The 27,161-nt window shown below is 47.0% G+C and overlaps 1 long non-coding RNA gene across 1 annotated transcript in view; it reads right to left on the bottom strand.

Moving 5' to 3' along the window:
• Window positions 1–13,800: 13,800 nt before the first annotated feature.
• The window catches only part of LOC309816134, a 485,423-nt gene continuing 472,062 nt past the window's right edge, over window positions 13,801–27,161 (bottom strand). The window contains exon 4 of the long non-coding RNA XR_014295970.1: window positions 13,801–13,873. This is a non-coding gene — a long non-coding RNA (uncharacterized lncRNA). The remainder of the gene's footprint in view (window positions 13,874–27,161) is intronic.

Genomic DNA, 27,161 nt, shown 5'->3' with positions numbered 1-27,161 from the left:
AGTTGCCTGAAAAGCAGCTGAGGATAGAAGAAGTGACCCTTCCTGAGGATGTGTGCGCAGTAGCCACTGACCCCTCTTCTGATGTGTGCACCGAAAGCCTCCTGTCTGACAGTGAGCCCACTGGGGAGGAGAAAGAGTATGAGGAAAGGGCAGAGCCAGGCAGCCCATCAGGGCCACCTGCCGTCGAGGAGAGCCCCAGCGCCAAGACAGCGGACTGGATGCTGACCATGGAGACCGGCTTCAGGTGCATGGCCTGCTGCCGGGTCTTCCCCACCTTGGAGATCCTCCAGCAGCACGTGAAGGGCGGCGTCCTGCAGGGCTTCAGCTGCCGTGCCTTTCATCTCACCATGGCCCAGCGGATGGGCAATGTGGAATCCGAGAGCACCCCTGAGGAAGAGGACGAGGAGGAGGAGGAGGAGAACGAGGAGGAGGAGGAGGAGGAGGAGGAGGAGGAGGAGGAGAAGGAGGTAGAGAAGCAAGAAGAAAAGGAGAATGAGGGAGAGCAGCCCACGGGGGAAGGCCCCAGCCCAAAGAGACCCCGCTGGCAGGGTCTTTTCTCTCCTTTGAGTTCCAAACAGCAACTGAGATTCATGGGACAGAAGATCCTGGAAGACGGTGTGGCCGTCCCTTGGAAGAGGTAAGGCTTGAGCCTGGCAGTCTTCTGAGCCTATGTCACGAGGGCCCAGAGGAGTCTAAGGGAAGGGGCCGCACACATGTGCTGGTTTACCTAATGGCTCTGCAGTTGCATCAAATGGGACACACCCAGCACTAACAAAGGCATTGACCTCTGTTGATGTAAACAAGAAGGTGGAGCCTTTTCCTAGGAGTTTTCTCAGGGTCTGCACGATGGACCTCAACTCTTAGAGGACGTACTGCCAGCAGCTCCTTCTCAGCAGAGAGAGCCAGGAGTGGTCTCAAGAGAGGACAGGGGCCCTTGCAGGACCAGAACTTTGAGGTCTGAGAGCCTTGGGCCTGAGCCGAGATCTCACCCGGACCACTGGACCTAGCCTTCTGTGACAAAGGGGAATATGAAAGAGAGTCACGTGGAAATGAGGTCCCCCGAGATATGGAAATGTTCCAGAACCTTCGTTGCGTGGTAGTTGATCTGGAGCCAAGCTCACTGTGGTGTGTGTGGCTCTGAGCATTAAGGCAATGCTGGAGGGTAACCCTGACCAGCAGAGCTTGGAGTGCTTCTTGTCTCTTCCTGTTCTACCTCATTTGTTTTATCCCTTCCAGGGAGAAGAAAGGACCCTCGGGAGAGTAGCAGACAGAATGCCGTGGTCTGAAGGAGGATGAAGGGACCGGCACTCAGTCTAACATCATATGACAATAGAAGCGTCCTATGCAATAAAGGGCATTTTCCAAACCTTTCCTGGAGCTTTTATTTAATGACATTTTTCTATCTATGCATCTATCTGTCATCTACATCTGTATCTTTCAAGGTTTGTGAACAAGCTTTCACATAAGCACTAGAGACGTCCGCCAGCATTTTCCAGAAGAGGCCTGCAAATTGCTGGGGACTCCTCACAAATAGGGAACGGCCACAACCCCTGCCACACAGACTATGCGCGTGGCCCTCCTGACGTACTCCCACTCTCTCTCTGAATTTCCCAACGTCTGAGATGAGGGTGCTGACTGGAGGCAATGATCACGTGCAGGCTGAATCTTCTCCAGATTCTGATTCTCTTCCTGGGCATATCGTCCTTAAGCACAGTCTCCATGTCCCTGGCCACACTGATCTCTCTCCTTCAGTCCTTCCCTCCCTCCCTCTCCTGCCTCCCAGTGCAGAGAATACTTTTTTGCATTTGAGACGACATTTATTTTTGGTTCACAGAATTCTCACCTGTTCTACTGTGGCCTCCGTTGTGAACATTCCAAAGCTGAGACTTTTCTGTTTTTCTCCCTCATTTCTGCTGAGTCTTTACCTTCCTAATGCAGTGAACTCACAGTGCCTAGCTGACTGGATGGGGAAAAAAATCCAGGGAGCAAAGAGAAATAATAAAAGAATATATCAGTTAATTTTTCATAGTGTTATCCAACTACATATTTTTAAATTTTGGAATAATATTAGGAATCTTCTCTTTATAAAAAACTGAATTATCGGGCTTCCCTGGTGGAGCAGTGGTTAAGAATATGCCTGCGAATGCAGGGGTCATGGGTTCGAGCCCTGGTCTGGGAAGATCCCACGTGCCACGGAGTAACTAAGCCCGCGGGCCACAACTACTGAGCCTGCGCTCTAGAGCCCGTGTGCCACATCAACCGAGCCCACGTGCCACAACTACGGAAGCCTGCGTGCCTAGAGACCATGCTCCGCAACAAGAGAAGCCACTGCAATGAGAAGCCCGTGCACCACAGCCAAGAGGATCCCCCGCTCACTGCAACTAGAGAACGCCCGCTAGCAGCAACAAAGACCCAATGCAGCCCCAAATAAATTAATTAATTTTTAAAAATTGAATTAGTTTCAAGGGTACAATGTATAAAAGTACAATAAAAGCCCCCCTTCATAACCCCCCAACCCCACTCTCAAGATGGAATCGATATGCTGTGATACAATTTATAGTCGTAGTACTACTCCTCCTCCCACCACATCCGAAATCCTCTGAGCCAGGTGCAGCAGCTTCCTTTCACAATGCTAGGACCCGCCACAAGACACATGATAATCCCTTTGGACATTTCAAGGAGCGGCACCAAGGGAACAGTACCGGGGAAATGCCACTGACAGCTCAGAATATCCATGGCATTTCTAGAGCCTCGGCACTGCTCTCGCTCTGGGAATGAAGGTCCAAAAAGCACATCGGAGAATGTTCATAGTTGTAAACAAGCTCCACCTTTGAAACACAATCTACATAGAACCACATATACAAGCCTGCACGATGGATGAAGCCAAGGTCTCCTCCATGATTTCCCTTCTGACCACCTTATTGTCTCCTCAACCATAAAAGGTGAACTTGAAACTCAGGACCTTGCCTTGTCACCAGAAACTTCCAAGCTTGGATCAGTCTTTCTAAGACCAGATACTTGCTCTCTGAACTATTAGAGACTTGTCATATACACACAGGTAGAACAGGATTATTTCTATCTACCTGGGGACTTGGAGTCTTTCACATTGCTCCTGTTAAAACTCTCACAACAGCAAAACTTTACCTACAAAGGGTTCAAGCTATGACACTCCCAACTTCCACAAACCTCCTCAGCTCTTGTGAGTCACATGCAGCCAATTCCAGGAATTGGAAACATGGTTGTGAGGATGAAACTGACTTTCGGGCTCCCCTTGGATATGGTCTTCCAGACTTACCAAAAGGCCATTAAGAGGAAGGTTTACCCCACCTCAGGGAAACCCGAGGCAGTACTTGCAGTCAAGGGCTGGCCATGGCTTCTGAGCTACATCCAAAAAGAATTTCATACTGTACCTGGATCTGCTGAAGCCATTTCTGACTGTCCGAGAGCCAGCATGTACCGTTCCTCAACTGCCTCCATTGTGGATCATCAGTAGGGCTGTCAGATTTAGGACATAAAAATACAGGATACCCAGTTAAACTTGAACTTCACATGAATAATAAGTCATTATTTTTAGTATAAGTAGATCCTATGAACTATTTGGGGCATACTTATCTTCAAAATGTACTCGTTGTTTTTCAAACATTCATATTTAACTAAACAGTCTATATTTTATCTGTCAACCCTACTCAGCAGAAATGATGGAGGCTCATAGAGATCCAGGAGACGCCTCAGCGCCTCCTCAGCTTTTATTTCTACGTCCTGGACAGCGAGCACGAACCTTCCACTCCCAGTCAGTGGCTAGAATGGAGGATATTCTCTGTTTTAGAGCTTTTTCTACTTGTCATTGTTATTATCTTCCTTATTTTAAAGAGATGTTTATTTTTTCCCAATCTTAATAGCTCATCCAAAAGTATTTCAAAGTTCATTAGAGAAGGGAAAAACAATATGGTTCTGAAAAGTGAAGGAAACCGCCTGGTGTTTAGTAAAGAAGTAGTAGGGAGACTGAAAAAGCCAAACTTAATAAGCAGATCTCTCCAAGGGTATTTTCAGAGCTTGATACCCTCCCACACCCTGAAAATATTATTACATCAAGAATGTAGAACTGCTAACCAAATGTAAGGCTCCCATATGATTCTATCAAACTGAGGATGCTTCTTTACTAAGCAGTGAGCACACTTGCTGTCCCAGGGACCTTGGCAGTTGCAACGTAGGGCTCTTCCCTTTGGGATGGAAACAGCAAGTTTTCCTGTGGTCTACACGCTGGCCCCCAAAATACTACACTCCCAATACTTGTCAACTTTAAGTATTTTTCTACATATCTCCATTTTTCTGTTACTATTTGGACTACATCCTAGACTTGACACTACATAAATTGCATTCAAGAAGCTATTTTTAAAAGTTGGTAGGAAACCTTAAATCTATGGCTTGCAGTCCCTGGCTTACTTTCATCCAGGTGCATAAGGGTTTTCAAAAGTAGTCAGGTTAGTTACCCTGTATCACAGCCCCACGCTTGTGTCACAGATATAAAAATGGAACATGATATTTAAGGTTTTAGTTGCCAAATCATCAAGCCTCCCAGACAGAGGCAATAGAGCAAAATGATTACAGAGGCATGGATTTTGATTTGCTCCAGTGTCTTGGGCAAGTCACTTGGCCTCTGTATTTATTTGTACTTATCTGCACTTATCTGTCACTTGGGGGTCATAATTGTACCTGGTCCATGGGTACGCTGTACAAATGATCTGTAAAGTAGTTACAAGAAACCGACACAGAGTAAGCACTCCACAGACATTGGCTATTAGCTATTGGAAATATTTCTCCGTGAAACAGATGACATTATCCGTGGATGACTCGGTGGGAGACAGTGAATCACAGAATCACAGCATGTTGAAAGTGACCTAGTTCACACTCTAATGTGAAAAGAAGAAAAGTGTGCATGGGTAGAAAATGTCTGAAACTTTACACAACAAAGAGTTCATCATGTTAACTTGGAGGATTAGAATAAATCAGGAAAGGAGGAAAGAAAAACTTGAGTGTAATTCAATTTCTCTATCATTTGTGTTTCTACACTGAGACTCTGAATACACTGGAAGTGCAATTTTTTTTAATGTGGCGGGATAAAGGTTTTCAAGTTTTCCTGATCCATCCGTATTATTATCTCAGAATTGCTGGCATTTCTTGCCATCTTTGGATCTACACCCATGTGAGTCAGTGGGCCATTCTGGACGGAGGAGATAATAGAGCAGAAGTGAAGGGAGAGAAAAGGAGAGACAAGATTTTCTCTTTTCTCTTCAAAGAGGAAAGGTCTTTGGAATGGGAACAACTCACAACCAAACTTTGGGGAAAGGATGTGATGGAAAATGAGACAAACATCCTACCCCTGTGATGAGAAGGATTCCCTGGGCTGGATGGAGGGAGGTCACAGGTGGCTGGACAAGGAAACCAACTAGGGAGAAACACACACAAGTGCAGAGCAAACACCCTGAGGCCACTCAGCCTGACTCCATGCAAACATGTGTCCAGCAGACAGCCCTTCACCTGTGGCTCCCCAGCAAGACAGGTACCTCGGGGGTGCCAACTCATTCTGAGTCCATTATGCCTGGCCATTCATAAACCGCTGTCTAACGTGTGAGGAATAAACTCTCAATGTTTATGAGGAAATTGCGGAAGGAGATTGAAAGGTTACTTAAACGAAAAAAAAAGAAGTTCAGGAAGGCAAGATGGTAGAGAGACAAGAAAAAGACCTTAAAAGATAGAAAGGATTTGCCAAAGAAGAGAAAGCAAAAGAAATGATTCCGATTGGGTTAACCTGCAGCTAGGAAGTTAAGGAAGATTATTGATGGGTGAAGACTATGGAATAAAGTGAATAAAATTTCTCAGAAGTTGCTGAGAATATGGTAAGCAGCATGATTATCAAATTATGAATTGGCTGCAATGGCATTCTAGGGGGACACTAGGAAGGTGAAGCAAATGTTCCTGAGATGACAGTAGCAGGTGGAAAGTTGTTTCAGGGGAAGATCAGTCTTGCAGAGGGTGTATCAGAGGAGGGCAAGTGTGAGCAAGCAAGGAAATACTAAGTGTATACGGTTCCTTCACTGAGTGCACCCAGCCCCGCGGTCAGCCTTGAGAACAAGCAGGACTTCAGGTACTGGAGCTACATTTCAGTCATCAAGACTTGAGAAGACACCCTTAACTCAGGTCTTCTCTTCAAACTCCATCTTTCCTTCTTGACCTTCATTTGGCCTCTTTCCTTACCCTCCAGCTGTGGACTGAGGCCACAGAGCAAGATGGGTCACTAGTGTCCTCCATCCCCTGGCGACTGTGGTTCACATCAGTGGAGTACCAAAGGCAATAACCAAGTAACAGACACAAGAGTGTATGAAGAAGAAGAGATTCTGATAAGGCTTTCTGTGACAGTGTGGGCCAAGTCGGCTCTATATGGCTGGTATCACGTGAATTATGAGCAGCCTTAGGGGAGAAGTCCTCAGAAGGCAGAGCCTGGCTCTCGAGAGGCTCTGCGTGCTCACAGCCCACTCCAAGACCTCAGTTACAGCTTCGGCCCCCAATATCTCTCCCTCTGCCTGCTCACAGTTTTTGAAGTCTTCTTTCCTCCACATTTCTCTTGAGAGGTGGAGGAGGAAGATGAGCTTCAGGCCAGCTCAGACTCCCCTGGGATCCCAGCAGGATGCCTATCATTAACCTCCCACCTTCTAGGAAGCTCCTAAGATTTTCACATTTGGGGCAGTTCTCATTTCAGCTGTGCTTCAAATTGCTGGCTGGAGACGGCCTGTTGGAAGGTGGCTAAAAGCAAGTAGCAATCCTTCGGGCAGCCTGGCCCTTCTCGACTGTCAGTCATCTTCAGGGATATTCTGGGAAATGTTGTTTGTTCTAGAGAAGGGAGGGAAACAATCCAATTGTCCAATAATGCTTGAATGGAAAATAAATGATGCTATATGCATGTGATCACATAATATCAAACAGTCAAAAATCAAAGACCTAGATCTATATGGATTCACGTGGATAAATCTTGAAAACATAATATTGATTGAAAGAAAATAAGATAAACAATGTTAGATTGTGATAACAGGTATGTAAGTGTTTAAATATTTAAATCAATTCAACATATTGCTTCTATATATAGAGATGCAAGAAAATAAACTTTATCCAAAGAACACATTATTTACATTTAATATGCTCATTTATCTAGGAGACCCAAAAGAACCCACAGATAACCTAGCAGGAACTAATAAGACGGTTCAACAAGGCACACACATACAAGATCAATAAATTTTAAAAGTCAATCAGGCTCCTCTACACTGGCGATAACAAATTAGAAACTATAAAAGAAAATAAGAAAAAAAGAAGATCTAAAAATTGTCACAAGAGCCGTATAAATTATTTAGAGCTAAGCATACGTAGAAGGCAATATAACTAACAAACTGAGTACAAAGAGTTAAACTCCGCCCAACCCAAGGTTAGGAAGAGACTGTTGTTACTTTATGAGAACAGACCCTCTTGTTAAGGAGCAGATCAGTAAGTGAGAGTGAATCAAAGAAACACAGCATTTGAAAAGTCAGCTCGTCCAAGCCTCTTGATCGCACATACAGAAGCTGAAGCCCAGATAGGTTGAGTTACTTGCTAAAGGGCCCAATGTCCTGACTCAAGGACTAGCATTTTTCACTCAGTCGCAAGACACAATCAAATGCAGTACCTTGGAAAGAGATGGGGAAAAAATGAAGAAATCAATTATATAGTTCCTCATCTTTAAGTACAGAAATAGCCGTGACAAAATTACACGTATTGAGGGAAAATTGAAGTGCAGAGTTTAAAATGTCAATAATCCACAGGGAAACTGGAGACCATTTAAAACATTCATATTAAATCTCTCTAGAAAAGACATTAAAAGATCTCCAATCAAAATGTGAATTTTATAATAGACATGGTATGATACAATTTATAATAGATATGGTAGGAACCTTTCCCTTTCACGGGAAAGCTTCGGCTGGGAAAAAGGAATTGTTCTTGAAAATGGGGCCTGTGCTATTGCAGACACTGTGCTCAACCTAGGTCCACCGAATGCTCTGATGTCATCACTGAGGTCACAGAATTCCACTGTGAGCCTGGCAACCTTGCAAACATAACAGCCCTGGTGAGCACTAGGCACTACTGCTGGTTCACCAAGTGGTACAAGTTTTTCAGCCATTTAGGAGACTTGACTATTTTGGTTTGTATTGAATCATTTCAACGGATTGCCCAAGAGCCAAGAAGGGCCAACCTGTAGGGAAGAGGAGGAGTTGGACATCTCTTGAGGCATCTTCTAAGGGAGACTTCTAGTTGGTACGATGGAACGGCGACAAAAGAGGAAACATCTGGAAAATGAAGAGTCCCAGGAAACTGCCGAGAACGGAGGAGGTATGTGGGGGGCAACTTGTCTGGGGCACATGGGTTTCTGCCAAACTGAAGCTTCTCTAGGAAGCGGGGGACTGAGAACGTGTCACCTGTGAAGCAGGGAGCGAGAGACCTTGTCTCAGTGATGCTGCCGTATCTATCCGGAGGGTCCCTGTGGTGTGAGACGGCACAGAACGGCCAGATGCCCCCTGGGAGATGGGAGGTCAGCTCCGCTGGTCTGAGGACTCTCTCCTGGGGCAGCCGGGCCTGGAGCTTTGTCGGACTCACAGCAGGCTGCATCCTGCTTGCACAGACCTAGAGGTGCAGCTTTTCTCAGTCCCCGATTTCTCTCTTATGCTCTTGGATCTTTCCTAGGGGTCATGAGGTGGGGGATGTGAAGGATGCAAGGATGCTGAGAGAGACCCATGAGTTGCTTGGCCTCTTTTACCAAAGTGGAAAGAGAAGCCCCATGAGTTGAAGGCCCTGTTGAAAAATATCTTGACAAGTGGAATGCACTTTGAAAGAAGATTGTTTGTCTAGGGATGGTGTCATATTGAAAGCAAGGAGGTTTTATTCCTTCAACAGGAAGAATTTCCCAAAGGAGATCAAGGGAAGGGAAGGGTTTTCCAGAGACTGAGACCGCGTGAGCGGGGGTGAGAAATGGCCTCAGGGTCCTGCGGGGAGCTCTGAGAGCCACGGGCCACGTGGTGCCTGCGTGCATTAAATGGAGGCGAGTAGCTTGCCCTGGGAGAGGGGTGGTCACCCCAGAGCTCCAGCTAGAGGCCTCTGCCCCAGATTAGAGCCCAGTAGCTCCTACCAGGCCCAGGGCCCTGGAGACTGTAGGATGGGCGCTGGGAATGGAGCTCTAGACAGCAGGCAGATTTCCAGGCAGTGGCTGGGACAGGCTGGGGAAGGCAATGACTGCCCCTGACCATTCAGAATATTTTGCCCTATGTTCCTGTGTGTGTGTGTGTGTGAGTGTGTGTGTGTGTGTGTGTGTGTGTGTGTGTGTGTGGTAGTGCAGAGAAGAGCGAGATGAATGGGGGTAGAGTGTTTACCAGATATAAGTCTGCGTGGTAAAGTTCTTGTCACCCTGCGTGGACCTGGCTGACACTCGGTGTACGTAAGAGTGTATACAGAATTCTTGTTAGGGGTGTTTTATGAGACAGTAACTCATACACCCATGTACACTCTGATGCAGCAAAAATATCACACACCCCACATATATCTTCCTTAGTAAACCACACACAGCACATGGAGGTATATACACGCATCCCTCCTATACTACGTTCTCATACAACCCACCTGTATCCCAATCCTCTCCTCCAACACCAAACGCTGGAGATGAGATATGTATATAGACACACACACTATATATATAGGACACACACACACACACTATATACATGTATCTCCTCAACTCTTGCACAAACACAACTAACTTCAGCCATCTCTAAATACCTCTATAAGAACCAGTCACGTGTCATACACACCACACTTATAACACATTCTTGAGTAATGCCAGACCCGCTTTGTACAAACCACAGTAAACCACAGTCTCAGTAACCCATGTCAGGATTGCCAGAGAAAATAGGGGCTATCCAGTTCAATTTGAATTCTAGATAAAGAACAAGTAATTTTTCAGTATCCGTATGTCCCACATATTGTATGGGCTATACTTACACTAAAACTAAGTCAGGCCAAATACTGTATGGGAATACTTACACTAAAAGATTATTCTGGGTTTATCTGAAACTGAAATTTAACTGGGTGCCTTGTATTCTTGTTCGCTAAGTCTGGCAACCCCTATATACTTACCACCAGCTGATGTATTATATATTTATTGTAGTTTTGTTTAGTGTGTGTCTTCCCCTACTAGAATGTGCAGCGTTACCAAAGACTACAACAATGGAAGAGTGCCGGATACACAGGAGTAGCTGCTTACTGAATCTTGGTGAATGAATGAATGAACACACACCATAAATACAAGCCACACCATGTAATGAGGAAACGTTACATGTCCCAGAATTCCTGACTTGTGAACAGAAACCATGCACACAAAGGCCACAGACACAGATAGACACGTCTGCACTGTGCTCCACATGCCAACCCCACACTTACCACAGACTTAACTGATACACATCACTCACTCTTCCCACACACTCACAGTCACCACCGAGGCCTACATTACCAACTAGACAGTGAGAGAATAAGTATTGATTGGAATTAAATCCTGGAGGATCCACTGGGAACCACACTCTCAGCTGTGTGTATTCACTGCACCTGACACGTGTCACACACTCAGTAAATATTTGTGGACAGAGGACTGATGAACCCACCCTGAGCCTTTCATTCCTCCCTCAGGAATCTCGAAGTCACAAGAGGATCCCCCTCGGCTTGGATCCACTGTGGTGGCCCAAGGCTGCAGCCCAGGGGCAGTGGAGGTCTCCTCTGCCTCTAAATACTTCTTCTGTACTTCTACTCTGCGCAAGCTCAGCTACACTGGTAAGGGCGTGGGGCTCCTCTGGTGACGGGGTGCTTGGCTGTGAAGCAGGAGGCACACGGATCCCAGGGAGGCTGAGAGGAAATCCAGGGTCATCAGAGGTGATGAGGGCTCTGTGGAGGAGCCTGGGCAGGATGGCTGAGCTGTTCCTAGGGCGTGGATGCCAGCTGAGTCTGGGGGTGTGTGTGTGAATACTGCTACTACCATGGTGGGGAAGTCAAGGAGCAGGGGCCGGAAAGGTCTGGGCTTGAGGTGGAGGGAAGAGGGACCAGATTAAGCATCTTCAGAGGAAAATGTAGGCTTTGTCTTTGCCTTTCCTTCCAGAGAAGGACAGAGTTCTGCATCATACACCTCCAGCCTGAGAGCAGGACCATCCAGCTCAGGTGCACACAGCTCACACATACACGCGCCCTCCAGGCACAGCCCTTCTCAGTGCACATCAACCCCAAGCACGTGCTCCACAGTACTCTCCTGCACCACAGCCCCATTCCACAAGGAATGCACCACCGATATTCCCAAACTCACACTCCTCATCGTACACGCATCCAGCCGCATCCCTCACATACTACAGCCCTCACCACCATACTCCACAGCCCTGTATACAGACACCGCTCCAGTATAACCCCCCACGCACATGAAAAGCCCACAGATGACACCACATACACCACTCCGTCCTACGGCCAACGGACACCAAGCTCACGACATTGCTATGTCGTGCCAATGTCCCTCTCTCGTCTACCACACCTGCTCCCTCAGCTTCCGGCATGGCCCATGCATGTTATTATGATTTTAATTTCCTTTTTCAGGAATCCGGAGATTTCATCGAGACACTGCCCAGCCTAGACCACCCCTAGCCCAGGATCAGGAAGAAGGAGAGACCGCTTCCCCATCACACTGTGTCTCCTCCTCACCCTCTTCACCCTGTAAGAACTATCTGCACCCAGACAAAGAGGAAAGGGGCATGAGAATACACTACATGCAGGTACAAGTGAACAAGGGTGTCGCTGTCTCCTGGAAGACAAAGAAACCCTGGGAGTTGCCTGAAAAGCAGCTGAGGATAGAAGAAGTGACCCTTCCTGAGGATGTGTGCGCAGTAGCCACTGACCCCTCTTCTGATGTGTGCACCGAAAGCCTCCTGTCTGACAGTGAGCCCACTGGGGAGGAGAAAGAGTATGAGGAAAGGGCAGAGCCAGGCAGCCCATCAGGGCCACCTGCCGTCGAGGAGAGACCCAGCGCCAAGACAGCGGACTGGATGCTGACCATGGAGACCGGCTTCAGGTGCATGGCCTGCTGCCGGGTCTTCCCCACCTTGGAGATCCTCCAGCAGCACGTGAAGGGCGGCGTCCTGCAGGGCTTCAGCTGCCGTGCCTTTCATCTCACCATGGCCCAGCGGATGGGCAATGTGGAATCCGAGAACACCCCTGAGGAAGAGGACGAGGAGGAGGAGGAGGAGAATGAGGAGGAGGAGGAGGAGGAGGAGGAGAAGGAGGTAGAGAAGCAAGAAGAAAAGGAGAATGAGGGAGAGCAGCCCACGGGGGAAGGCCCCAGCCCAAAGAGACGCCGCAGGCAGGGTCTTTTCTCTCCTTTGAGTTCCAAACAGCAACTGAGATTCATGGGACAGAAGATCCTGGAAGACGGTGTGGCCGTCCCTTGGAAGAGGTAAGGCTTGAGGCTGGCAGTCTTCTGAGCCTATGTCACGAGGGCCCAGAGGAGTCTAAGGGAAGGGGCCGCACACATGTGCTGGTTTACCTAATGGCTCTGCAGTTGCATCAAATGGGACACACCCAGCACTAAGAAAGGCATTGACCTCTGTTGACGTAAACAAGAAGGTGGAGCCTTTTCCTAGGAGTTTTCTCAGGGTCTGCACGATGGACCTCAACTCTTAGAGGACGTACTGCCAGCAGCTCCTTCTCGGCAGAGAGAGCCAGGAGTGGTCTCAAGAGAGGACAGGGGCCCTTGCAGGACCAGAACTTTGAGGTCTGAGAGCCTTGGGCCTGAGCCGAGATCTCACCCGGACCACTGGACCTAGCCTTCTGTGACAAAGGGGAATATGAAAGAGAGTCACGTGGAAATGAGGTCCCCCGAGATATGGAAATGTTCCAGAACCTTCGTTGCGTGGTAGTTGATCTGGAGCCAAGCTCACTGTGGTGTGTGTGGCTCTGAGCATTAAGGCAATGCTGGAGGGTAACCCTGACCAGCAGAGCTTGGAGTGCTTCTTGTCTCTTCCTGTTCTACCTCATTTGTTTTATCCCTTCCAGGGAGAAGAAAGGACCCTCGGGAGAGTAGCAGACAGAATGCCGTGGTCTGAAGGAGGATGAAGGGACCGGCACTCAGTCTAACATCATATGACAATAGAAGCGTCCTATGCAATAAAGGGCATTTTCCAAACCTTTCCTGGAGCTTTTATTTAATGACATTTTTCTATCTATGCATCTATCTGTCATCTACATCTGTATCTTTCAAGGTTTGTGAACAAGCTTTCACATAAGCACTAGAGACGTCCGCCAGCATTTTCCAGAAGAGGCCTGCAAATTGCTGGGGACTCCTCACAAATAGGGAACGGCCACAACCCCTGCCACACAGACTATGCGCGTGGCCCTCCTGACGTACTCCCACTCTCTCTCTGAATTTCCCAACGTCTGAGATGAGGGTGCTGACTGGAGGCAATGATCACGTGCAGGCTGAATCTTCTCCAGATTCTGATTCTCTTCCTGGGCATATCGTCCTTAAGCACAGTCTCCATGTCCCTGGCCACACTGATCTCTCTCCTTCAGTCCTTCCCTCCCTCCCTCTCCTGCCTCCCAGTGCAGAGAATACTTTTTTGCATTTGAGACGACATTTATTTTTGGTTCACAGAATTCTCACCTGTTCTACTGTGGCCTCCGTTGTGAACATTCCAAAGCTGAGACTTTTCTGTTTTTCTCCCTCATTTCTGCTGAGTCTTTACCTTCCTAATGCAGTGAACTCACAGTGCCTAGCTGACTGGGTGGGGAAAAAAATCCAGGGAGCAAAGAGAAATAATAAAAGAATATATCAGTTAATTTTTCATAGTGTTATCCAACTACATATTTTTAAATTTTGGAATAATATTAGGAATCTTCTCTTTATAAAAAACTGAATTATCGGGCTTCCCTGGTGGAGCAGTGGTTAAGAATATGCCTGCGAATGCAGGGGTCATGGGTTCGAGCCCTGGTCTGGGAAGATCCCACGTGCCACGGAGTAACTAAGCCCGCGTGCCACAACTACTGAGCCTGCGCTCTAGAGCCCGTGTGCCACATCAACCGAGCCCACGTGCCACAACTACGGAAGCCTGCGTGCCTAGAGACCATGCTCCGCAACAAGAGAAGCCACTGCAATGAGAAGCCCGTGCACCACAGCCAAGAGGAGCCCCCGCTCACTGCAACTAGAGAACACCCGCTAGCAGCAACAAAGACCCAATGCAGCCCCAAATAAATTAATTAATTTTTAAAAATTGAATTAGTTTCAAGGGTACAATGTATAAAAGTACAATAAAAGCCCCCCTTCATAACCCCCCAACCCCACTCTCAAGATGGAATCGGTATGCTGTGATACAATTTATAGTCGTAGTACTACTCCTCCTCCCACCACATCCGAAATCCTCTGAGCCAGGTGCAGCAGCTTCCTTTCACAATGCTAGGACCCGCCACAAGACACATGATAATCCCTTTGGACATTTCAAGGAGCGGCACCAAGGGAACAGTACCGGGGAAATGCCACTGACAGCTCAGAATATCCATGGCATTTCTAGAGCCTCGGCACTGCTCTCGCTCTGGGAATGAAGGTCCAAAAAGCACATCGGAGAATGTTCATAGTTGTAAACAAGCTCCACCTTTGAAACACAATCTACATAGAACCACATATACAAGCCTGCACGATGGATGAAGCCAAGGTCTCCTCCATGATTTCCCTTCTGACCACCTTATTGTCTCCTCAACCATAAAAGGTGAACTTGAAACTCAGGACCTTGCCTTGTCACCAGAATCATCCAAGCTTGGATCAGTCTTTCTAAGACCAGATAATTGCTCTCTGAACTATTAGAGACTTGTCACATACACACAGGTAGAACAGGATTATTTCTATCTACCTGGGGACTTGGAGTCTTTCACATTGCTCCTGTTAAAACTCTCACAACAGCAAAACTTTACCTACAAAGGGTTCAAGCTATGACACTCCCAACTTCCACAAACCTCCTCAGCTCTTGTGAGTCACATGCAGCCAATTCCAGGAATTGGAAACATGGTTGTGAGGATGAAACTGACTTTGGGGCTCCCCTTGGATATGGTCTTCCAGACTTACCAAAAGGCCATTAAGAGGAAGGATTACCCCACCTCAGGGAAACCCGAGGCAGTACTTGCAGTCAAGGGCTGGCCATGGCTTCTGAGCTACATCCAAAAAGAATTTCATACTGTACCTGGATCTGCTGAAGCCATTTCTGACTGTCCGAGAGCCAGCATGTACCGTTCCTCAACTGCCTCCATTGTGGATCATCAGTAGGGCTGTCAGATTTAGGACATAAAAATACAGGATACCCAGTTAAACTTGAACTTCACATGAATAATAAGTCATTATTTTTAGTATAAGTAGATCCTATGAACTATTTGGGGCATACTTATCTTCAAAATGTACTCGTTGTTTTTCAAACATTCATATTTAACTAAACAGCCTATATTTTATCTGTCAACCCTACTCAGCAGAAATGATGGAGGCTCATAGAGATCCAGGAGACGCCTCAGCACCTCCTCAGCTTTTATTTCTACGTCCTGGACAGCGAGCACGAACCTTCCACTCCCAGTCAGTGGCTAGAATGGAGGATATTCTCTGTTTTAGAGCTTTTTCTACTTGTCATTGTTATTATCTTCCTTATTTTAAAGAGATGTTTATTTTTTCCCAATCTCAATAGCTCATCCAAAAGTATTTCAAAGTTCATTAGAGAAGGGAAAAACAATATGGTTCTGAAAAGTGAAGGAAACCGCCTGGTGTTTAGTAAAGAAGTAGTAGGGAGACTGAAAAAGCCAAACTTAATAAGCAGATCTCTCCAAGGGTATTTTCAGAGCTTGATACCCTCCCACACCCTGAAAATATTATTACATCAAGAATGTAGAACTGCTAACCAAATGTAAGGCTCCCATATGATTCTATCAAACTGAGGATGCTTCTTTACTAAGCAGTGAGCACACTTGCTGTCCCAGGGACCTTGGCAGTTGCAACGTAGGGCTCTTCCCTTTGGGATGGAAACAGCAAGTTTTCCTGTGGTCTACACGCTGGCCCCAAAAATACTACACTCCCAATACTTGTCAACTTTAAGTATTTTCCTACATATCTCCATTTTTCTGTTACTATTTGGACTACATCCTAGACTTGACACTACATAAATTGCATTCAAGAAGCTATTTTTAAAAGTTGGTAGGAAACCTTAAATCTATGGCTTGCAGTCCCTGGCTTACTTTCATCCAGGTGCATAAGGGTTTTCAAAAGTAGTCAGGTTAGTTACCCCGTATCACAGCCCCACGCTTGTGTCACAGATATAAAAATGGAACATGATATTTAAGGTTTTAGTTGCCAAATCATCAAGCCTCCCAGACAGAGGCAATAGAGCAAAATGATTACAGAGGCATGGATTTTGATTTGCTCCAGTGTCTTGGGCAAGTCACTTGGCCTCTGTATTTATTTGTACTTATCTGCACTTATCTGTCACTTGGGGGTCATAATTGTACCTGGTCCATGGGTACGCTGTACAAATGATCTGTAAAGTAGTTACAAGAAACCGACACAGAGTAAGCACTCCACAGACATTGGCTATTAGCTATTGGAAATATTTCTCCGTGAAACAGATGACATTATCCGTGGATGACTCGGTGGGAGACAGTGAATCACAGAATCACAGCATGTTGAAAGTGACCTAGTTCACACTCTAATGTGAAAAGAAGAAAAGTGTGCATGGGTAGAAAATGTCTGAAACTTTACACAACAAAGAGTTCATCATGTTAACTTGGAGGATTAGAATAAATCAGGAAAGGAGGAAAGAAAAACTTGAGTGTAATTCAATTTCTCTATCATTTGTGTTTCTACACTGAGACTCTGAATACACTGGAAGTGCAATTTTTTTTAATGTGGCGGGATAAAGGTTTTCAAGTTTTCCTGATCCATCCGTATTATTATCTCAGAATTGCTGGCATTTCTTGCCATCTTTGGATCTACACCCATGTGAGTCAGTGGGCCATTCTGGACGGAGGAGATAATAGAGCAGAAGTGAAGTGAGAGAAAAGGAGAGACAAGATTTTCTCTTTTCTCTTCAAAGAGGAAAGGTCTTTGGAATGGGAACAACTCACAACCAAACTTTGGGGAAAGGATGTGATGGAAAATGAGACAAACATCCTACCCCTGTGATGAGAAGGATTCCCTGGGCTGGATGGAGGGAGGTCACAGGTGGCTGGACAAGGAAACCAACTAGGGAGAAACACACACAAGTGCAGAGCAAACACCCTGAGGCCACTCAGCCTGACTCCATGCAAACATGTGTCCAGCAGACAGCCCTTCACCTGTGGCTCCCCAGCAAGACAGGTACCTCGGGGGTGCCAACTCATTCTGAGTCCATTATGCCTGGCCATTCATAAACCGCTGTCTAACGTGTGAGGAATAAACTCTCAATGTGTATGAGGAAATTGCGGAAGGAGATTGAAAGGTTACTTAAACGAAAAAAAAAGAAGTTCAGGAAGGCAAGATGGTAGAGAGACAAGAAAAAGACCTTAAAAGATAGAAAGGATTTGCCAAAGAAGAGAAAGCAAAAGAAATGATTCCGAATGGGTTAACCTGCAGCTAGGAAGTTAAGGAAGATTATTGATGGGTGAAGACTATGGAATAAAGTGAATAAAATTTCTCAGAAGTTCCTGAGCATATGGTAAGCAGCATGATTATCAAATTATGAATTGGCTGCAATGGCATTCTAGGGGGACACTAGGAAGGTGAAGCAAATGTTCCTGAGATGACAGTAGCAGGGGGAAAGTTGTTTCAGGGGAAGATCAGTCTTGCAGAGGGTGTATCAGAGGAGGGCAAGTGTGAGCAAGCAAGGAAATACTAAGTGTATACGGTTCCTTCACTGAGTGCACCCAGCCCCGCGGTCAGCCTTGAGAACAAGCAGGACTTCAGGTACTGGAGCTACATTTCAGTCATCAAGACTTGAGAAGACACCCTTAACTCAGGTCTTCTCTTCAAACTCCATCTTTCCTTCTTGACCTTCATTTGGCCTCTTCCCTTACCCTCCAGCTGTGGACTGAGGCCACAGAGCAAGATGGGTCACTAGTGTCCTCCATCCCCTGGCGACTGTGGTTCACATCAGTGGAGTACCAAAGGCAATAACCAAGTAACAGACACAAGAGTGTATGAAGAAGAAGAGATTCTGATAAGGCTTTCTGTGACAGTGTGGGCCAAGTCGGCTCTATATGGCTGGTATCACGTGAATTATGAGCAGCCTTAGGGGAGAAGTCCTCAGAAGGCAGAGCCTGGCTCTCGAGAGGCTCTGCGTGCTCACAGCCCACTCCAAGACCTCAGTTACAGCTTCGGCCCCCAATATCTCTCCCTCTGCCTGCTCACAGTTTTTGAAGTCTTCTTTCCTCCACATTTCTCTTGAGAGGTGGAGGAGGAAGATGAGCTTCAGGCCAGCTCAGACTCCCCTGAGATCCCAGCAGGATGCCTATCATTAACCTCCCACCTTCTAGGAAGCTCCTAAGATTTTCACATTTGGGGCAGTTCTCATTTCAGCTGTGCTTCAAATTGCTGGCTGGAGACGGCCTGTTGGAAGGTGGCTAAAAGCAAGTAGCAATCCTTCGGGCAGCCTGGCCCTTCTCGACTGTCAGTCATCTTCAGGGATATTCTGGGAAATGTTGTTTGTTCTAGAGAAGGGAGGGAAACAATCCAATTGTCCAATAATGCTTGAATGGAAAATAAATGATGCTATATGCATGTGATCACATAATATCAAACAGTCAAAAATCAAAGACCTAGATCTATATGGATTCACGTGGATAAATCTTGAAAACATAATATTGATTGAAAGAAAATAAGATAAACAATGTTAGATTGTGATAACAGGTATGTAAGTGTTTAAATATTTAAATCAATTCAACATATTGCTTCTATATATACAGATGCAAGAAAATAAACTTTATCCAAAGAACACATTATTTACATTTAATATGCTCATTTATCTAGGAGACCCAAAAGAACCCACAGATAAACTAGCAGGAACTAATAAGACGGTTCAACAAGGCACACACATACAAGATCAATAAATTTTAAAAGTCAATCAGGCTCCTCTACACTGGCGATAACAAATTAGAAACTATAAAAGAAAATAAGAAAAAAAGAAGATCTAAAAATTGTCACAAGAGCCGTATAAATTATTTAGAGCTAAGCATACGTAGAAGGCAATATAACTAACGAACTGAGTACGAACAGTTAAACTCCGCCCAACCCAAGGTTAGGAAGAGACTGTTGTTACTTTATGAGAACAGACCCTCTTCTTAAGGAGCAGATCAGTAAGTGAGAGTGAATCAAAGAAACACAGCATTTGAAAAGTCAGCTAGTCCAAGCCTCTTGATCGCACATACAGAAGCTGAAGCCCAGATAGGTTGAGTTACTTGCTAAAGGGCCCAATGTCCTGACTCAAGGACTAGCATTTTTCACTCAGTCGCAAGACACAATCAAATGCAGTACCTTGGAAAGAGATGGGGAAAAAATGAAGAAATCAATTATATAGTTCCTCATCTTTAAGTACAGAAATAGCCGTGACAAAATTACACGTATTGAGGGAAAATTGAAGTGCAGAGTTTAAAATGTCAATAATCCACAGGGAAACTGGAGACCATTTAAAACATTCATATTAAATCTCTCTAGAAAAGACATTAAAAGATCTCCAATCAAAATGTGAATTTTATAATAGACATGGTATGATACAATTTATAATAGATATGGTAGGAACCTTTCCCTTTCACGGGAAAGCTTCGGCTGGGAAAAAGGAATTGTTCTTGAAAATGGGGCCTGTGCTATTGCAGACACTGTGCTCAACCTAGGTCCACCGAATGCTCTGATGTCATCACTGAGGTCACAGAATTCCACTGTGAGCCTGGCAACCTTGCAAACATAACAGCCCTGGTGAGCACTAGGCACTACTGCTGGTTCACCAAGTGGTACAAGTTTTTCAGCCATTTAGGAGACTTGACTATTTTGGTTTGTATTGAATCATTTCAACGGATTGCCCAAGAGCCAAGAAGGGCCAACCTGTAGGGAAGAGGAGGAGTTGGACATCTCTTGAGGCATCTTCTAAGGGAGACTTCTAGTTGGTACGATGGAACAGCGACAAAAGAGGAAACATCTGGAAAATGAAGAGTCCCAGGAAACTGCCGAGAACGGAGGAGGTATGTGGGGGGCAACTTGTCTGGGGCACATGGGTTTCTGCCAAACTGAAGCTTCTCTAGGAAGCGGGGGACTGAGAACGTGTCACCTGTGAAGCAGGGAGCGAGAGACCTTGTCTCAGTGATGCTGCCGTATCTATCCGGAGGGTCCCTGTGGTGTGAGACGGCACAGAACGGCCAGATGCCCCCTGGGAGATGGGAGGTCAGCTCCGCTGGTCTGAGGACTCTCTCCTGGGGCAGCCGGGCCTGGAGCTTTGTCGGACTCACAGCAGGCTGCATCCTGCTTGCACAGACCTAGAGGTGCAGCTTTTCTCAGTCCCCGATTTCTCTCTTATGCTCTTGGATCTTTCCTAGGGTTCATGAGGTGGGGGATGTGAAGGATGCAAGGATGCTGAGAGAGACCCATGAGTTGCTTGGCCTCTTTTACCAAAGTGGAAAGAGAAGCCCCATGAGTTGAAGGCCCTGTTGAAAAATATCTTGACAAGTGGAATGCACTTTGAAAGAAGATTGTTTGTCTAGGGATGGTGTCATATTGAAAGCAAGGAGGTTTTATTCCTTCAACAGGAAGAATTTCCCAAAGGAGATCAAGGGAAGGGAAGGGTTTTCCAGAGACTGAGACCGCGTGAGCGGGGGTGAGAAATGGCCTCAGGGTCCTGCGGGGAGCTCTGAGAGCCACGGGCCACGTGGTGCCTGCGTGCATTAAATGGAGGCGAGTAGCTTGCCCTGGGAGAGGGGTGGTCACCCCAGAGCTCCAGCTAGAGGCCTCTGCCCCAGATTAGAGCCCAGTAGCTCCTACCAGGCCCAGGGCCCTGGAGACTGTAGGATGGGCCCTGGGAATGGAGCTCTAGACAGCAGGCAGATTTCCAGGCAGTGGCTGGGACAGGCTGGGGAAGGCAATGACTGCCCCTGACCATTCAGAATATTTTGCCCTATGTTCCTGTGTGTGTGTGTGTGTGAGTGTGTGTGTGTGTGTGTGTGTGTGTGTGTGGTAGTGCAGAGAAGAGCGAGATGAATGGGGGTAGAGTGCTTACCAGATATAAAGTCTGCGTGGTAAAGTTCTTGTCACCCTGCCTGGACCTGGCTGACACTCGGTGTACGTAAGAGTGTATACAGAATTCTTGTTAGGGTTGTTTTATGAGACAGTAACTCATACACCCATGTACACTCTGATGCAGCAAAAATATCACACACCCCACATATAACTTCCTTAGTAAACCACACACAGCACATGGAGGTATATACACGCATCCCTCCTATACTACGTTCTCATACAACCCACCTGTATCACAATCCTCTCCTCCAACACCAAACGCTGGAGATGAGATATGTATATAGACACACACACTATATATATAGGACACACACACACACACACACACACACACTATATACATGTATCTCCTCAACTCTTGCACAAACACAACTAACTTCAGCCATCTCTAAATACCTCTATAAGAACCAGTCACGTGTCATACACACCACACTTATAACACATTCTTGAGTAATGCCAGACCCGCTTTGTACAAACCACAGTAAACCACAGTCTCAGTAACCCATGTCAGGATTGCCAGAGAAAATATGGGCTATCCAGTTCAATTTGAATTCTAGATAAAGAACAAGTAATTTTTCAGTATCCGTATGTCCCACATATTGTATGGGCTATACTTACACTAAAACTAAGTCAGGCCAAATACTGCATGGGAATACTTACACTAAAAGATTATTCTGGGTTTATCTGAAACTGAAATTTAACTGGGTGCCTTGTATTCTTGTTCGCTAAGTCTGGCAACCCTTATATACTTACCACCAGCTGATGTATTATATATTTATTGTAGTTTTGTTTAGTGTGTGTCTTCCCCTACTAGAATGTGCAGCGTTACCAAAGACTACAACAATGGAAGAGTGCCGGATACACAGGAGTAGCTGCTTACTGAATCTTGGTGAATGAATGAATGAACACACACCATAAATACAAGCCACACCATGTAATGAGGAAACGTTACATGTCCCAGAATTCCTGACTTGTGAACAGAAACCATGCACACAAAGGCCACAGACACAGATAGACACGTCTGCACTGTGCTCCCCATGCCAACCCCACACTTACCACAGACTTAACTGATACACATCACTCACTCTTCCCACACACTCACAGTCACCACCGAGGCCTACATTACCAACTAGACAGTGAGAGAATAAGTATTGATTGGAATTAAATCCTGGAGGATCCACTGGGAACCACACTCTCAGCTGTGTGTATTCACTGCACCTGACACGTGTCACACACTCAGTAAATATTTGTGGACAGAGGACTGATGAACCCACCCTGAGCCTTTCATTCCTCCCTCAGGAATCTCGAAGTCACAAGAGGATGCCCCTCGGCTTGGATCCACTGTGGTGGCCCAAGGCTGCAGCCCAGGGGCAGTGGAGGTCTCCTCTGCCTCTAAATACTTCTTCTGTACTTCTACTCTGCGCAAGCTCAGCTACGCTGGTAAGGGCGTGGGGCTCCTCAGGTGACGGGGTGCTTGGCTGTGAAGCAGGAGGCACACAGATCCCAGGGAGGCTGAGAGGAAATCCAGGGTCATCAGAGGTGATGAGGGCTCTGTGGAGGAGCCTGGGCAGGATGGCTGAGCTGTTCCGAGGGTGTGGATGCCAGCTGAGTCTGGGGGTGTGTGTGTGAATACTGCTACTACCATGGTGGGGAAGTCAAGGAGCAGGGGCCGGAAAGGTCTGGGCTTGAGGTGGAGGGAAGAGGGACCAGATTAAGCATCTTCAGAGGAAAATGTAGGCTTTGTCTTTGCCTTTGCTTCCAGAGAAGGACAGAGTTCTGCATCATACACCTCCAGCCTGAGAGCAGGACCATCCAGCTCAGGTGCACACAGCTCACACATACACGTGCCCTCCAGGCACAGCCCTTCTCAGTGCACATCAACCCCAAGCACGTGCTCCACAGTACTCTCCTGCACCACAGCCCCATTCCACAAGGAATGCACCACCGATATTCCCAAACTCACACTCCTCATCGTACACGCATCCAGCCGCATCCCTCACATACTACAGCCCTCACCACCATACTCCACACCCCTGTATACAGACACCGCTCCAGTATACCCCCCCACGCACATGAAAAGCCCACAGATGACACCACATACACCACTCCGTCCTACGGCCAACGGACACCAAGCTCACGACATTGCTATGTCGTGCCAATGTCCCTCTCTCGTCTACCACACCTGCTCCCTCAGCTTCCGGCATGGCCCATGCATGTTATTATGATTTTAATTTCCTTTTTCAGGAATCCGGAGATTTCATCGAGACACTGCCCAGCCTAGACCACCCCTAGCCCAGGATCAGGAAGAAGGAGAGACCGCTTCCCCATCACACTGTGTCTCCTCCTCACCCTCTTCACCCTGTAAGAACTATCTGCACCCAGACAAAGAGGAAAGGGGCATGAAAATACACTACATGCAGGTACAAGTGAACAAGGGTGTCGCTGTCTCCTGGAAGACAAAGAAACCCTTGGAGTTGCCTGAAAAGCAGCTGAGGATAGAAGAAGTGACCCTTCCTGAGGATGTGTGCGCAGTAGCCACTGACCCCTCTTCTGATGTGTCCACCGAAAGCCTCCTGTCTGACAGTGAGCCCACTGGGGAGGAGAAAGAGTATGAGGAAAGGGCAGAGCCAGGCAGCCCATCAGGGCCACCTGCCGTCGAGGAGAGACCCAGCGCCAAGACAGCGGACTGGATGCTGACCATGGAGACCGGCTTCAGGTGCATGGCCTGCTGCCGGGTCTTCCCCACCTTGGGGATCCTCCAGCAGCACGTGAAGGGCGGCGTCCTGCAGGGCTTCAGCTGCCGTGCCTTTCATCTCACCATGGCCCAGCGGATGGGCAATGTGGAATCCGAGAGCACCCCTGAGGAAGAGGACGAGGAGGAGGAGGAGGAGAACGAGGAGGAGGAGGAGGAGGAGGAGGAGGAGGAGGAGAAGGAGGTAGAGAAGCAAGAAGAAAAGGAGAATGAGGGAGAGCAGCCCACGGGGGAAGGCCCCAGCCCAAAGAGACCCCGCAGGCAGGGTCTTTTCTCTCCTTTGAGTTCCAAACAGCAACTGAGATTCATGGGACAGAAGATCCTGGAAGACGGTGTGGCCGTCCCTTGGAAGAGGTAAGGCTTGAGGCTGGCAGTCTTCTGAGCCTATGTCACGAGGGCCCAGAGGAGTCTAAGGGAAGGGGCCGCACACATGTGCTGGTTTACCTAATGGCTCTGCAGTTGCATCAAATGGGACACACCCAGCACTAAGAAAGGCATTGACCTCTGTTGACGTAAACAAGAAGGTGGAGCCTTTTCCTAGGAGTTTTCTCAGGGTCTGCACGATGGACCTCAACTCTTAGAGGACGTACTGCCAGCAGCTCCTTCTCGGCAGAGAGAGCCAGGAGTGGTCTCAAGAGAGGACAGGGGCCCTTGCAGGACCAGAACTTTGAGGTCTGAGAGCCTCGGGCCTGAGCCGAGATCTCACCCGGACCACTGGACCTAGCCTTCTGTGACAATGGGGAATATGAAAGAGAGTCACGTGGAAATGAGGTCCCCCGAGATATGGAAATGTTCCAGAACCTTCGTTGCGTGGTAGTTGATCTGGAGCCAAGCTCACTGTGGTGTGTGTGGCTCTGAGCATTAAGGCAATGCTGGAGGGTAACCCTGACCAGCAGAGCTTGGAGTGCTTCTTGTCTCTTCCTGTTCTACCTCATTTGTTTTATCCCTTCCAGGGAGAAGAAAGGACCCTCGGGAGAGTAGCAGACAGAATGCCGTGGTCTGAAGGAGGATGAAGGGACCGGCACTCAGTCTAACATCATATGACAATAGAAGCGTCCTATGCAATAAAGGGCATTTTCCAAACCTTTCCTGGAGCTTTTATTTAATGACATTTTTCTATCTATGCATCTATCTGTCATCTACATCTGTATCTTTCAAGGTTTGTGAACAAGCTTTCACATAAGCACTAGAGACGTCCGCCAGCATTTTCCAGAAGAGGCCTGCAAATTGCTGGGGACTCCTCACAAATAGGGAACGGCCACAACCCCTGCCACACAGACTATGCGCGTGGCCCTCCTGACGTACTCCCACTCTCTCTCTGAATTTCCCAACGTCTGAGATGAGGGTGCTGGCTGGAGGCAATGATCACGTGCAGGCTGAATCTTCTCCAGATTCTGATTCTCTTCCTGGGCATATCGTCCTTAAGCACAGTCTCCATGTCCCTGGCCACACTGATCTCTCTCCTTCAGTCCTTCCCTCCCTCCCTCTCCTGCCTCCCAGTGCAGAGAATACTTTTTTGCATTTGAGACGACATTTATTTTTGGTTCACAGAATTCTCACCTGTTCTACTGTGGCCTCCGTTGTGAACATTCCAAAGCTGAGACTTTTCTGTTTTTCTCCCTCATTTCTGCTGAGTCTTTACCTTCCTAATGCAGTGAACTCACAGTGCCTAGCTGACTGGATGGGGAAAAAAATCCAGGGAGCAAAGAGAAATAATAAAAGAATATATCAGTTAATTTTTCATAGTGTTATCCAACTACATATTTTTAAAATTTTGGAATAATATTAGGAATCTTCTCTTTATAAAAAACTGAATTATCGGGCTTCCCTGGTGGAGCAGTGGTTAAGAATATGCCTGCGAATGCAGGGGTCATGGGTTCGAGCCCTGGTCTGGGAAGATCCCACGTGCCACGGAGTAACTAAGCCCGCGTGCCACAACTACTGAGCCTGCGCTCTAGAGCCCGTGTGCCACATCAACCGAGCCCACGTGCCACAACTACGGAAGCCTGCGTGCCTAGAGACCATGCTCCGCAACAAGAGAAGCCACTGCAATGAGAAGCCCGTGCACCACAGCCAAGAGGAGCCCCCGCTCACTGCAACTAGAGAACACCCGCTAGCAGCAACAAAGACCCAATGCAGCCCCAAATAAATTAATTAATTTTTAAAAATTGAATTAGTTTCAAGGGTACAATGTATAAAAGTACAATAAAAGCCCCCCTTCATAACCCCCCAACCCCACTCTCAAGATGGAATCGATATGCTGTGATACAATTTATAGTCGTAGTACTACTCCTCCTCCCACCACATCCGAAATCCTCTGAGCCAGGTGCAGCAGCTTCCTTTCACAATGCTAGGACCCGCCACAAGACACATGATAATCCCTTTGGACATTTCAAGGAGCGGCACCAAGGGAACAGTACCGGGGAAATGCCACTGACAGCTCAGAATATCCATGGCATTTCTAGAGCCTCGGCACTGCTCTCGCTCTGGGAATGAAGGTCCAAAAAGCACATCGGAGAATGTTCATAGTTGTAAACAAGCTCCACCTTTGAAACACAATCTACATAGAACCACATATACAAGCCTGCACGATGGATGAAGCCAAGGTCTCCTCCATGATTTCCCTTCTGACCACCTTATTGTCTCCTCAACCATAAAAGGTGAACTTGAAACTCAGGACCTTGCCTTGTCACCAGAAACATCCAAGCTTGGATCAGTCTTTCTAAGACCAGATACTTGCTCTCTGAACTATTAGAGACTTGTCACATACACACAGGTAGAACAGGATTATTTCTATCTACCTGGGGACTTGGAGTCTTTCACATTGCTCCTGTTAAAACTCTCACAACAGCAAAACTTTACCTACAAAGGGTTCAAGCTATGACACTCCCAACTTCCACAAACCTCCTCAGCTCTTGTGAGTCACATGCAGCCAATTCCAGGAATTGGAAACATGGTTGTGAGGATGAAACTGACTTTGGGGCTCCCCTTGGATATGGTCTTCCAGACTTACCAAAAGGCCATTAAGAGGAAGGT

Source organism: Mesoplodon mirus (genome assembly GCF_964341445.2).
Source record: "Mesoplodon mirus genome assembly, contig: SUPER_14_unloc_2, whole genome shotgun sequence".
Taxonomy (NCBI): domain Eukaryota; kingdom Metazoa; phylum Chordata; class Mammalia; order Artiodactyla; family Ziphiidae; genus Mesoplodon; species Mesoplodon mirus.
Note: the sequence above shows the minus strand (reverse complement) of the source record. Positions and strands in the feature narration are given on the sequence as shown.